The sequence below is a fragment of the Hyla sarda genome, unplaced genomic scaffold (genome assembly GCF_029499605.1).
Source record: "Hyla sarda isolate aHylSar1 unplaced genomic scaffold, aHylSar1.hap1 scaffold_1062, whole genome shotgun sequence".
Taxonomy (NCBI): Eukaryota; Metazoa; Chordata; class Amphibia; order Anura; family Hylidae; genus Hyla; species Hyla sarda.
Genome location: NW_026607681.1, coordinates 41894 through 56201, shown reverse-complemented (window position 1 = coordinate 56201; position 14308 = coordinate 41894). Strand labels below are relative to the sequence as shown.

Genomic DNA, 14308 nt, shown 5'->3' with positions numbered 1-14308 from the left:
TTTAAATCAACTGGTGTCAAAAAGTTATACAGATTTGTAAGTTACATACATTTAAAGCTCTCAATCGTTCCAATACTTATCATCTGCGTGCCCTGCGTGCCAAAAAGAGAGGGGGGCTCCAATTGTAGATATAGCAAGCCTAAGAAGTAGCTTGGTCTTAGGTTTGAGCCCCCCTTTGTGCATTTTCTCTTTTTGTCAAAACAACTGGTGCCAAAAAGTTATACAGGTTTGTTAGGTTCGAGCCCCCCCTTTCTGCATTTTCTCTTTTTGTCAAAACAACAGGTGCCAAAAAGTTATACAGATTTGTAAGTTACATACATTTAAAGCTCTCAATCGTTCCAGTACTTGTCATCTGCGTGCCCTGCGTGCCAAAAAGAGAGGGGGGCTCCAATTGTAGATATAGCAAGCCTAAGAAGTAGCTTGGTCTGAGGTCTGAGCGCCCCTTTGTGCATTTTCTCTTTTTGTCAAAACAACTGTTGCCAAAAAGTTATACAGGTTTGTAAGTTTCATACATTTAAAGCTCTCAATCATTCCAGTACTTATCATCTGCGTGCCCTGCGTGCCAAAAAAGAGGGGGGCTCGGATTGTAGATATAGCAAGCCTAAGAAGTAGCTCGGTCTGAGGTCCGAGCCCCCCTTTGTGCATTTTCTCATTTTGTCAAAACAGGCCAAGACCACTGTCATCGTTGCCAGTTTCCAGTTTCCAGTTTCCAGTTTCCAGTTTTCAGTTTCCAGTTTTCAGTTTCCAGTTTCCAGTTTCCAGTTTCCAGTTTCCAGTTTCCAGTTGTTTCCAGTTTCCAGTTTCCAGTTTCCAGTTTCCAGTTTCCAGTTTCCAGTTTCCAGTTTCCAGTTTCCAGTTTCCAGTTTCCAGTTTCCAGTTTGCTTTCATGGTCTAGTGGTTAGAGCTGCTGCCTTGGCGCAAAGAGGTTGTGAGTTCAAATCCTGTGAAGACCCTGAGGCTGGCAGCAGAGCATGGTGATGGAGTGAGAAATCGGTGGATGTTAAGGTAAGTGTGTGTTTGAAGTGGTTGATGGTTGGGCATCCAGAAGGTGATGGAGAAGTGGGTGGGGAGGAAGGTGCTGAGGAAGAAGGTAGTTGGGGTGTAAGTGAGTGGTGGTGGTGGTAGTTGGAGTGAAGGGCTGGAGGCAATGGTGATAGGTAGAAGGGGAGACCATTTTATTGGTATAAAAAAAAAAAAGCAAATAAAAACCCCCACCTTTATATTTTCAACATCCCACAACAGACACAACACCACTTTTGGTAGATCCACAACCTAGAATCCTCCATTCTAGTGGATCACCGTCCACAATGCCCCACAACACTCTCTGACCACTTACCTTGAAAGCCTCCTCTCCTCAGTCCATCGATCTCCTCCGGTCCCACTGCTCTCCAATCTGCTCTCCTTGACATCCGCTTGACTCAGTCCATCCATCGATATCTTTCAGTCCCATGATCCATGGCTCTCCAATCCTCCAGTCATCCCAGGTTCTCCCAATCAATCTCATTTAACATCTTCCATCATCAGGGTCTTCACAGGATTCAAACTCACAACCTCTGCGCTCCAAGGCAGCAGCTCTAACCACAATGCCATGGGAGCTGCTTGGCAACAAAATGCAGAGACCAAGGTCTTGTCCTGTTTTGGCACACAGAGTAACTGCACAGAGGAAGGGAGGAGAGGGTTTTGATGGGGGGCGGGAGATTTGAACCTTAGAAGTTCTTTCTTCTACGACATTCGGCAGCACAGAAGGGATATTCCCGGCCTCTTTTATTCCCAGTAGGACCGCCCACCTACAAAAATCTCAAACGAAGATTAACCAACTGGCAACAGACATACCTCATAAGTAGCCAACACACCTGCACGCAATTGTGTTTTTTTCTGTCCTCTTTTCTTCCTGGTAAGCGGTGTTCCACACCCTGTTTTTCTGCCCACCTGTAATACCTTTTTCTTTTCTTTTATTTTTCCTTAGGTTCTGTAAAGAAAGGTTTTAATTAACACCAGTGTCCCAGCAGTTTGTCTGAGGGCCAATGTGGGAAACCCTGGCCTACCTGGTGTCCTGCCATCCTTACTGGCCCATGTGGGTGACCCGGGTGAGAGTAAGAGGCCTGGTGGCTAAGGCAGAGATGTTATGCCCCCTTCTTTGGATCCAGGATGTTGGGGAGAGCCTGGGGTGCTTTCCCCCGTATAGGCTTCATAACAGGAGGTGTTGGTGCGCTGCTGGGTGTAAGCTGGTGCCGGGAGTTGCGAGTGTTCCCTCCCCCTTCCTCCCCCCTGCGCCGGTAAGTATACCTTCTTTTCTCCTGCAGCCCGCCTGGATGTCCTTCTGCAGCCACGCCGTGGATCGCAATGACAGTGCGCGTGCGCAGGAGCTGGGTCGTGCCGGAAGTGACGAGTTTCCCGGCGCGACCGGAAGTCGGGCTGTACGGAGTCGGCGGGGAGGAAGGACATTTAAACAGGCAAGAAGCCGGCGTTCGGTCTCCTGGAACGGAGGCAGCCGGACTTCTTGCCTGTAAAGGTAAGTGTGCACACTGTCACCAATGACGATTTTCTGATGCACACTGTCACCAATGATTTATTTTATGGCACACTGTCACCAATGGTGACTGAGGCACACTGTCACCAATGATGACTGAGGCACACTGTCACCAATGATGACTGAGGCACACTGGCACCAATGATGACTGAGGCACACTGTCACCAATGATGACTGAGGCACACTGTCACCAATGACGATGTTCTGATGCACACTGGCACCAATGTTGATATTAAAGCTCTCTGACACCTATGCTTTGTAGGTGCTCTCACCTAGGAGTTTGTGCCCTCTGACACCAATGATGATCAGGGGCACACTGACACCAATTATGGTTAGGTGCACACTGGCACCAATGCTTATCGCACCATTTAACTGCTGGACACTATTATTTTAGCCGGTACTTACATTGAAGTAACCTGACTGAACTAATCTTGGTTAGGACATCAGTATGATCTGTGTACACTGATTTGATGCCTGTTTTTGGGTCCTCTAGCACTGTCTATGTGAATTAACCCCTTAGAGGTCAGGCTGCAGAGTCTAGGTTTTGCTGTACAGAAGGTTTTTAGCCCTAGTAGAGCGTACTTCTTGTGAGGGGGTCTGTCTTGGACTTTGACGTGGTGTTTTGCTTACTCCCTCTGTCTGTATTCCTTCCAGATGTCGAGCCTTTCTACCCCTAGGAAAAGGAAGTCAAAGTCTAAACACAGACTCTGCGTCTCCTGCGAGCAACCGTTGCCTGAGGATCAGAGGGGTGATCTGTGTAGTACCTGCAAGCATCATCTCAGGAAGAAGCCCGCTGGACACAAGTCTCTATGCGTGAGTTGCCTTCAACCTTTACCCCCTAATGCCAGTTCTACTGTGTGTAAGAAGTGTTCTGAGCCTCAGGAGACTGCCGACTTCCTTCAGGAGGCGAAAGGTTTTTTCTCTTGGTTTAAGGAGAGTTTCGGCTCCACCTCTGAGCAGGCCGCTAAGAAATGTAAGCTAAAAGAGAAGAGGCAGTTAGTTGTTAAATCCCCTTCACCGCCTATCACTACTGACACCTCCAGTGTTTCAGAGTCGGATTCAGAGGAAGTCGTTTCTGAAGACTACTATCTCTTCAGGAAAGAGTTTGCTGATAAACTAGTGATTGCAGTGAAGGACATTGTTGAATCATCTAAGGAGAAGGTGGCAGCTCAGGATAAGAATAGTCTTTATTATTTTCCAAAGAAGGTATCCAATGTGTTTGCAGCCCATCCGGTGTTAAAGACAGTGATGGAAAAGGAGTGGAAGAAGCCGGAGCACAGGTTAGAATTGGGGTCCAGGTTTCGTTCAGTTTACAAGCTGGATCCAAATGATTCAGAGAAGTGGGAGAACCCAGCCAAGGTAGACACACCAGTGGCTAAGCTATCTAAGAGTACTCTTCTGCCTGCAGATGATACCTCTATTCTGAAAGACCCTCTAGATAAGAAGATGGATACTCTCCTGAAGCGTACTTATTCTTATACAGCTGCAATGACTAAAGCGGCCTTATCCGCAGTACCAGTTGCTCGGGCCTTAAGAGTCTGGCTCAGTCAGTTGAGCAGGGACATAGAAGAAGGAGTTCCCAGAAGGGAGCTACTGGAGGAAGTCGCCACCCTGAAGGTAGCAGCGGAATTTTCCTGCGATTTCCCGCTAGATGTAACCAGAGTCTGCGCTAAGAATCTTGCAGTTTTAAATTCTGCCAGAAGAATTGTTTTTCTTAAGCCTTGGCCGGGCGAGACCTCTTCAAAGATTAATTTTTGTGCCCTTCCCTTCGAGCCGGGTTTCCTGATAGGCTCCCAGTTAGAGGATATTTTAGCTCCAGGCAAGGAGACGAAGGAGTTAAAATTTCCTTTCTCAGAAAAGAAGAAGTCCTTTCGTCCCTTCAGGGTCAGGAGGTCTTTTTACAAGAGAAGATCCTTTCAGGACAGAAGATCCACTCGTCGCTTCCAGAACAGCAACAAAAGAGGGAAGCAGACGCAGTCCAAACAACCCAGGTCAGAGTTCTGACGCCAGGCTCCGGGATACTGTAGGGGGCAGGCTGCTGAGACATCAAGCAGCCTGGCAGAAGATTACAACAGACAGCTGGGTCTTAGAAATTATCTCTATAGGTTACAGCCTAAATTTCCTGGAGTGTCCTCCAGAAAAGTTTCTCTTGAACAAGAGCGATGGGGTTATGCAGTCTCTCCTACAGGAATTCTTGATGAAGGATGCCCTGGAGCCAGTTCCGGTGAACCAACTAGGACAGGGGGTGTACTCCCCGATCTTTCCTGTCCCAAAGCCAGGCGGCAGATGGAGGCTCATAATCGACTTGCGATACCTAAATCGATTTTTAAAAAGAGAAAAGTTTCGCATGGACAACATAAGATCCGCCACCACTTTACTCCAGAAGGACGACTGGATGATTACCTTAGATCTCATGGACGCCTATTTACATGTCCCGATAAACCTCGAGTCAAGAAAATACCTCAGACTCGCAGTCGTCCATCATGGAAAGGTGGAACATTTTCAATTCCGCGCTTTACCCTTCGGCCTGTCTTCATCCCCAAGAGTATTCACGAAGGTAGCAGTAGTCATTGTAGCAGCCCTAAGACTACAGGGAGTCCAGATCGTGCCTTATTTAGACGATTGGCTGCTCGTTGCAACGTCTCAAGATCTTCTACTACATCATCTGCAGAGGACTCTGAATCTCCTCCAAGAGTGTGGTTTTCTTCTCAACAAAGAAAAATCAGACCTCGTGCCTGCAAGACGGAAGAAATTCCTAGGCCTCATTTTGGATTCGTCCGCAGAGAGAGTCCTCCTGCCACTGGACAAACAGATGAGGATTATACAATCTGTCACAGATCTGATTCAGACGCCGGTGATGCAGATAAGAACAGCGATGAAAGTTTTAGGACTGATGACTGCTGCCATAGAGGCAGTACCATGGGCCAAGGCCCACATGAGAGAACTCCAGACAGAGATTTTGCAGGTTTGGGATCGTCGTCCAGAAAACCTTTCAGCCCCGCTGTGTCTCTCACCTCACACACGATCAACTCTTCACTGGTGGTTAGACAAGGAGAATTTGTCACGAGGCAACTGCTTCAGACTACAAGATCAGTCTATAATTACAACAGACGCCTCAAAGTTCGGCTGGGGAGCGCATTACAACGGTCAGTGGATCCAAAAATCCTGGTCTCCAAGAGAAAGACTGTTCTCCTCAAACCTGAGGGAGCTAAGAGCAATAAGATTAGCAGTGATGCATTTTACTCCCCTTGTCAAGGACACTCCAGTGCTGGTCCAGTCGGACAACTCAGTCTCAGTACATTACTTGCGGAAACAAGGTGGAACAAGGTCTCAGGCTCTGCAAAACGAGTGCAGCATGCTCATGAACTGGGCCGAACACCATCTCGCCTCGCTCTCGGCGATCCACATAAAAGGGGAGCTGAACTACCAGGCAGATTTCCTGAACAGGTACACCTTGAACCCCAACGAGTGGGAGCTGAACCCGAAGTACTTCTCCCAAATCATTCTGAGGTTGGGATGTCCCCAATGGGACCTCATGGCTACCCGACAGAACAGGAAGTTGATGAAGTTCTGTTCCTTGTACAAGATAGATCAACCAGATCATCTGGATGCTCTGACCATGAGCTGGAGGGGGCTTCATGTATATCTGTTTCCTCCAATCCCTCTCATGAGCCGTGTCTTGAACAAGATCATCCTGGACAGACCCACAGTACTACTTATAGCCCCTTTCTGGCCTCGCAGGGATTGGTTCCCGCTTCTGCTTCGACTGTCAGAAGGCAATTTCTGGAAGTTCCCTCTACACGAAGATCTACTTCTCCAGAGAGGTTTTTTCCATCAACATCTAGAGCGCTTACATCTGACTGTGTGGAGTTTGAAAGGAGAAAATTTAGAGACAGCGGCCTGTCTGAAGAAGTCATAGACACTCTTCTATCAGCTCGCAAGCCATCTACTAACCAGCTATACTCTAGAGTATGGAGAAGATTTTTATCCTGGAAGGCTGAGAAAGGGGACCCAGAGATCTCGCTTCCAGTGGTGCTGCAATTCTTGCAGGACGGCTATTTGAAAGGGTTGAAGCCCAATACACTCAGAGTTCATGTAACAGCTATTAACTCTTTTACAGATGGTCGATTTGCCAACCAACCCTTGATCTCCAGATTCTTTAAAGCTCTAAAGAACCTTAGACCGACTGTCAAGACTCCAGTTGCCATTTGGGACTTGCCACTAGTCCTGAAGAGTCTCACAGGGGCACCCTTCGAACCGATCGCTGAAGCAGATATCAAGTGGGTCTCTTGCAAAGCTTTGTTCTTGGTGGCAATCACGTCTGCTAAACGTCTTGGAGAATTACAGGCCCTGTCTTCCAAGTCTCCCTACATCAAGTTCACACAGAGTGGAGTTCTGCTCAGGACTGTTCCCTCCTTTGTTCCCAAGGTCGCTTCAGAAGTCAACGTCAACAGAGAAGTTTTTTTGCCAAATTTTTGCCCCCCTGAAGATGAAGATAATCTTCAATCTCTAGATGTGAAGAGCACTCTGTTAAACTATCTCTCCAGAGTAGAAGGTTTCCGTAGGGACGAAAATTTATTTGTACAGTTTGGAGGACCAAGAAAGGGGTGTAAAGCGGCAAAGGATACACTGGCAAGATGGATAAAATCCACAATCATAGAAGCTTACAGGTTGGAGAATTTAGAGCCGCCTTTTCCTTTGAAAGCCCATTCAACTCGTGCTACGGCGACTTCGTGGGCTGAGAGAGCGCAAGTGCCGCTGAATGACATCTGCAATGCTGCTTCGTGGTCAACTTCATCCACATTTATCAAGCATTATCGGCTCGACATCCAGGCACAGAGTCCAGCCTTCAGTTCGGGGGTTTTGTCTGCTGCATTACAAGATTGAACCCCCCCCTTTTTTGTTGTTATTAGCTGCTAGCGAGCATCCCTTCTGTGCTGCCGAATGTCGTAGAAGAAAGTGAAAATTGTATACTTACCGTAATTTTGCTTTCTTCAAGACAGAAGGCAGCACATATAACCCTCCCAATAAATTTAATTTGTGCAACCAGAAAAGAGTCTAGTCATTTACACAATTGCGTGCAGGTGTGTTGGCTACTTATGAGGTATGTCTGTTGCCAGTTGGTTAATCTTCGTTTGAGTTTTTTGTAGGTGGGCGGTCCTACTGGGAATAAAAGAGGCCGGGAATATCCCTTCTGTGCTGCCTTCTGTCTTGAAGAAAGCAAAATTACGGTAAGTATACAATTTTCACTATAGTTCTTTTCTGCCTGACCACAATGCTCCACCACTGAGCTATTGCTAAAAAATTAGCAATGTCTGTACCTCAACATTGCAATTTTTTTGCAATAAACTACATACATGAGATATGGTTGAGCTGTAAAGAAAAAATTATGCATTAGCAGGCACTTGGATTTGAACCAAGGACCTCTTGAACCTCTGCGCTCCAGGGTGGCTGCTCATTGACTGGATGAGGCGATTTTCTGTAAGAAACTACTTTTGTGGGATATGGTTAAGTTGTAAAGCAAAAAAATGCGTGTTAGGGGGCACTCGGATTTGAAGCAAGGACCTCTTGAGCTGCAGTCAAATGCTCTACCACTGAGCTATACCCCCGCAACACAAAGCTTTCCAGTGTAAACGCACAGAGGGGGGGATTCGAACCTAAGTCCGAACTAGCTCTTCGGCTTGCCTGTACTGTTCCAGTCAAATGTATCTGAACAGGTGGGAAAAAATTATTTTTTTAAATCAACTGGTGCCAAAAAGTTATACAGGTTTGTAAGTTACATACATTTAAAGCTCTCAATCATTTCAGTACTTATCATCTGCGTGCCCTGCGTGCCAAAAAGAGAGGGGGGCTCGGATTGTAGATATAGCAAGCCTAAGAAGTAGCTCGGTCTGAGGTCCGAGCCCCCCTTTGTGCATTTTCTCTTTTTGTCAAAACAACTGGTGCCAAAAAGTTATACAGGTTTGTTAGGTCCGAGCCTCCCTTTGTGCATTTTCTCTTTTTGTCAAAACAACTGGTGCCAAAAAGTTATACAGGTTTGTAAGTTACATACATTTAAAGCTCTCAATCATTCCAGTACTTATCATCTGCGTGCCCTGCGTGCCAAAAAAGAGGGGGGCTCGGATTGTAGATATAGCAAGCCTAAGAAGTAGCTCGGTCTGAGGTCCGAGCCCCCCTTTGTGCATTTTCTCATTTTGTCAAAACAGGCCAAGACCACTGTCATCGTTGCCAGTTTCCATGTAGCTTTCATGGTCTAGTGGTTAGAGCTGCTGTTTTGGAGCAAAGAGGTTGTGAGTTCAAATCCTGTGAAGACCCTGAGGCTGGCAGCAGAGCATGGTGATGGAGTGAGAAATCAGTGGATGTTAAGGTAAGTGTGTGTGTGTGAAGTGGTTGATGGTTGGGCATCCAGAAGGTGATGGAGAAGTGGATGTGATTAGTGTTGCTCACGAATATTCGCAATTCGAATATTATTCGCGAATATCGCATATTCGCGAATTCGCAAATTTCACGAATATAGCGTTATATATTCGTAATTACGAATATTCGTTTTTTTTTTTTTTTTTTTTTTTGTCTTTTTTCTTCACAGTACACATCACAGTGATCATCCCTCTCTGCTTCCAGCTTGTGTGGTGTAAAGAAGGCTGTAATACTACTGTGTGAGACTGGCGTGCGGAAATTCGCATATGCGAAAATTAGCATATGCTAATTTTCGCATATGCGACTTTTCGCGTATGTTAATTTTGTATATGCTAATATTCACATATGTTAATTTTCGTATACGCGAATTTTCGTATATGCGAAAATAAAACGAGAATATAACGAATGTGCGAATATTCGCGAATATATGACGAATATTCGTCCATATATTCGCGAATATTCGCGAATTCGAATATGGCCTATGCCGCTCAACACTAGATGTGATGTGGGTGGGGAGTAAGGTGCTGAGGAAGAAGGTTGTTGGGGTGTGAGTGAGTGGTGGTAGTTGGAGTGAAGGGCTGGAGGCAATGGTGATTGGTAGAAGGGGAGACCATTTTATTGGTATAAATAAAAAAGCAAATAAAAACCTCCACCTTTTTATTTTCAACATCCCACAACAGACACAACACCACTTTTGGTAGAATCCTCCATTCTAGTGGATCACCGTCCACAATGCCCCACAACACTCTCTGACCACTTACCTTGAAAGCCTCCTCTCCTCAGTCCATCGATCTCCTCCAGTCCCACTGCTCTCCAATCTGCTCTCCTTGACATCTGCTTGACTCAGTCCATCCATCGATATCTTTCAGTCCCATGATCCATGGCTCTCCAATCCTCCAGTCATCCCAGGTTCTCACGATCAATCTCATTTAACATCTTCCATCATCAGGGTCTTCACAGGATTCAAACTCACAACCTCTGCGCTCCAAGGCAGCAGCTCTAACCACAATGCCATGGGAGCTGCTTGGCAACAAATTGCAGAGACCAAGGTCTTGTCCTGTTTTGGCACACAGAGTAACTGCACAGAGGAAGGGAGGAGAGGGTTTTGAGGGGGGGGGGGGGGAGATTTGAACCTTAGAAGTTCTATAGTTCTTTTCTGCCTGACCACAATGCTCCACCACTGAGCTATTGCTAAAAAATTAGCAATGTCTGTACCTCAACATTGCAAATTTTTTGCAATAAATTACATACATGAGAAATGGTTGAGCTGTAAAGAAAAAAATATGCATTAGCAGGCACTTGGATTTGAACCAAGGACCTCTTGAACCTCTGCGCTCCAGGGTGGCTGCTCATTGACTGGATGAGGTGATTTTCTGCAAGAAACTACATTTGTGGGATATGGTTAAGTTGTAAAGCAAAAAAATTTGTGCTAGGGGGCACTCGGATTTGAACCAAGGACCTCTTGATCTGCAGTCAAATGCTCTACCACTGAGCTATACCCCAGCAACACAAAGCTTTCCAGTGTAAACGCACAGATGGGGGATTCGAACCTAAGTCCGAACTAGCTCTTCGGCTTGCCTGTACTGTTCCAGTCAAATGTATCTGAACAGGTGGGAAAAAATTATTTTTTTAAATAAACTGTTGTCAAAAAGTTATACAACACAAAGCTTTCCAGTGTAAACGCACAGATGGGGGATTCGAACCTACGCGTGCCAAAAAGAGAGGGGGGCTCCAATTGTAGATATAGCAAGCCTAAGAAGTAGCTTGGTCTGAGGTCTGAGCCCCCCTTTGTGCATTTTCTCTTTTTGTCAAAACAACTGGTGCCAAAAAGTTATACAGGTTTGTTAGGTCCGAGCCTAACTTTGTGCATTTTCTCTTTTTGTCAAAACAACTGGTGCCAAAAAGTTATACAGGTTTGTAATTTACATACATTTAAAGCTCTCAATCATTCCAGTACTTATCATCTGCGTGCCCTGCGTGCCAAAAAGAGAGGGGGGCTCGGATTGTAGATATAGCAAGCCTAAGAAGTAGCTCGGTCTGAGGTCCGAGCCCCCCTTTGTGCATTTTCTCTTTTTGTCAAAACAACAGGTGCCAAAAAGTTATACAGATTTGTAAGTTACATACATTTAAAGCTCTCAATCGTTCCAGTACTTATCATCTGCATGCCCTGCGTGCCAAAAAGAGAGGGGGGCTCCAATTGTAAATATAGCAAGCCTAAGAAGTAGCTTGGTCTGAGGTCTGAGCCCCCCTTTGTGCATTTTCTCTTTTTGTCAAAACAACTGGTGCCAAAAAGTTATACAGGTTTGTTAGGTCCGAGCCTCCCTTTGTGCATTTTCTCTTTTTGTCAAAACAACTGGTGCCAAAAAGTTATACAGGTTTGTAAGTTACATACATTTAAAGCTCTCAATCATTCCAGTACTTATCATCTGCGTGCCCTGCGTGCCAAAAAGAGAGGGGGGCTCGGATTGTAGATATAGCAAGCCTAAGAAGTAGCTCGGTCTTAGGTCCGAGCCCCCCTTTGTGCATTTTCTCATTTTGTCAAAACAGGCCAAGACCACTGTCATCGTTGAAAGTTTCCAGGTAGCTTTCATGGTCTAGTGGTTAGAGCTGCTGCATTGGAGCAAAGAGGTTGTGAATTCGAATCCTGTGAAGACCCTGAGGCTGGCAGCAGAGCAAGGTGATGGAGTGAGAAATCGGAGGATGTTAAGGTAAGTGTGTGTGTGAAGTGGTTGATGGTTTGGCATCCAGAAGGTGATGGAGAAGTGGATGTGATGTGGGTGGGGAGGAAGGTGCTTAGGAAGAAGGTAGTTGGGGTGTTAGTGAGTGGTGGTGGTGGTGGTGGTGGTGGTGGTGGTGGTAGTTGGAGTGAAGGGCTGGAGGCAATGGTGATTGGTAGAAGGGGAGACCATTTTATTGGTATAAATAAAAAAGCAAATAAAACCCCCCACCTTTTTATTTTCAACATCCCACAACAGACACAATACCACTTTTGGTAGATCCACAACCTAGAATCCTCCATTCTAGTGGATCACCGTCCACAATGCCCCACAACACTCTCTGACCACTTACCTTGAAAGCCTCCTCTCCTCAGTCCATCGATCTCCTCCAGTCCCACTGCTCTCCAATGTGCTCTCCTTGACATCCGCTTGACTCAGTCCATCCATCAATATCTTTCAGTCCCATGATCCATGGCTCTCCAATCCTCCAGTCATCCCAGGTTCTCACGATCAATCTCATTTAACATCTTCCATCATCAGAATCTTGACAGGATTCGAACTCACAACCTCTGCGCTCCAAGGCAGCAGCTCTAACCACAATGCCATGGGAGCTGCTTGGCAACAAAAGGCAGAGACCAAGGTCTTGTCCTGTTTTGGCACACAGAGCAACTGCACAGAGGAAGAGAGGAGAGGGTTTTGAGGGGGGGGGGGGAGATTTGAACCTTAGAAGTTCTATAGTTCTTTTCTGCCTGACCACAATGCTCCACCACTGAGCTATTGCTAAAAAATTAGCAATAACTGTACCTCAACATTGCAAATTTTTTGCAATAAACTACATACATGAGATATGGTTGAGCTTTGAAGAAAAAATTATGCATTAGCAGGCACTTGGATTTGAACCAAGGACCTCTTGAACCTCTGCGCTCCAGGGTGGCTGCTCATTGACCGGATGAGGCGATTTTCTGCAAGAAACTACATTTGTGGGATATGGTTAAGTTGTAAAGTAAAAAAATGTGTGTTAGGGGGCACTTGGATTTGAACCAAGGACCTCTTGATCTGCAGTCAAATGCTCTACAACTGAGCTATACCCCCGCAACACAAAGCTTGCCAGTGTAAACGCGAAGAGGGGGGGATTCGAACCTAAGTCCGAACTAGCTCTTCGGCTTGCCTGTACTGTTCCAGTCAAATGTATCTGAACAGGTGGGAAAAAATTATTTTTTTAAATCAACTGGTGTCAAAAAGTTATACAGATTTGTAAGTTACATACATTTAAAGCTCTCAATCGTTCCAGTACTTATCATCTGCGTGCCCTGCGTGCCAAAAAGAGAGGGGGGCTCCAATTGTAGATATAGCAAGCCTAAGAAGTAGCTTGGTCTGAGGTCTGAGCCCCTTTGTGCATTTTCTCTTTTTGTCAAAACAACTGGTGCCAAAATGTTATACAGGTTTGTTAGGTCCGAGCCTCCCTTTGTGCATTTTCTCTTTTTGTCAAAACAACTGGTGCCAAAAAGTTATACAGGTTTGTAAGTTACATACATTTAAAGCTCTCAATCATTCCAGTACTTATCATCTGCGTGCCCTGCGTGCCAAAAAGAGAGGGGGGCTCGGATTGTAGATATAGCAAGCCTAAGAAGTAGCTCGGTCTTAGGTCCGAGCCCCCCTTTGTGCATTTTCTCATTTTGTCAAAACAGGCAAAGACCACTGTCATCAATGCCAGTTTCCAGTGTCCAGTGTCCAGTGTCCAGTGTCCAGTGTCCAGTGTCCAGTGTCCAGTGTCCAGTGTCCAGTGTCCAGTGTCCAGTTTCCAGTTTCCAGTTTCCAGTTTCCAGTTTCCAGTTTCCAGGTAGCTTTCATGGTCTAGTGGTTAGAGCTGCTGCCTTGGAGCAAAGAGGTTGTGAGTTCAAATCCTGTGAAGACCCTGAGGCTGGCAGCAGAGCATGGTGATGGAGTGAGAAATCGGTGGATGTTAAGGTAAGTGTGTGTGTGTGAAGTGGTTGATGGTTTGGCATCCAGAAGGTGATGGAGAAGTGGATGTGATGTGGGTGGGGAGGAAGGTGCTTAGGAAGAAGGTAGTTGGGGTGTTAGTGAGTGGTGGTGGTGGGGGTAGTTGGAGTGAAGGGCTGGAGGCAATGGTGATTGGTAGAAGGGGAGACCATTTTATTGGTATAAATAAAAAAGCAAATAAAACCCCCCACCTTTTTATTTTCAACATCCCACAACAGACACAACACCACTTTTGGTAGATCCACAACCTAGAATCCTCCATTCTAGTGGATCACCGTCCACAATGCCCCACAACACTCTCTGACCACTTACCTTTAAAGCCTCCTCTCCTCAGTCCATCGATCTCCTCCAGTCCCACTGCTCTCCAATGTGCTCTCCTTGACATCCGCTTGACTCAGTCCATCCATTGATATCTTTCAGTCCCATGATCCATGGCTCTCCAATCCTCCAATCATCCCAGGTTCTCACGATCAATCTCATTTAACATCTTCCATCATCAGGATCTTCACAGGATTCGAACTCACAACCTCTGCGCTCCAAGGCAGCAGCTCTAACCACAATGCCATGGGAGCTGCTTGGCAACAAAAGGCAGAGACCAAGGTCTTGTCCTGTTTTGGCACACAGAGTAACTGCACAGAGGAAG

The 14308-nt window shown here is 46.1% G+C and overlaps 1 non-coding gene across 1 annotated transcript; it reads right to left on the bottom strand.

Annotated features, from left to right (window-relative positions):
- Positions 1 to 10374: 10374 nt before the first annotated feature.
- On the bottom strand, positions 10375 to 10452 carry TRNAC-GCA (transfer RNA cysteine (anticodon GCA)). Its single transcript has one exon. It is a non-coding gene; the product is annotated as a tRNA-Cys (tRNA).
- Positions 10453 to 14308: the final 3856 nt, after the last annotated feature.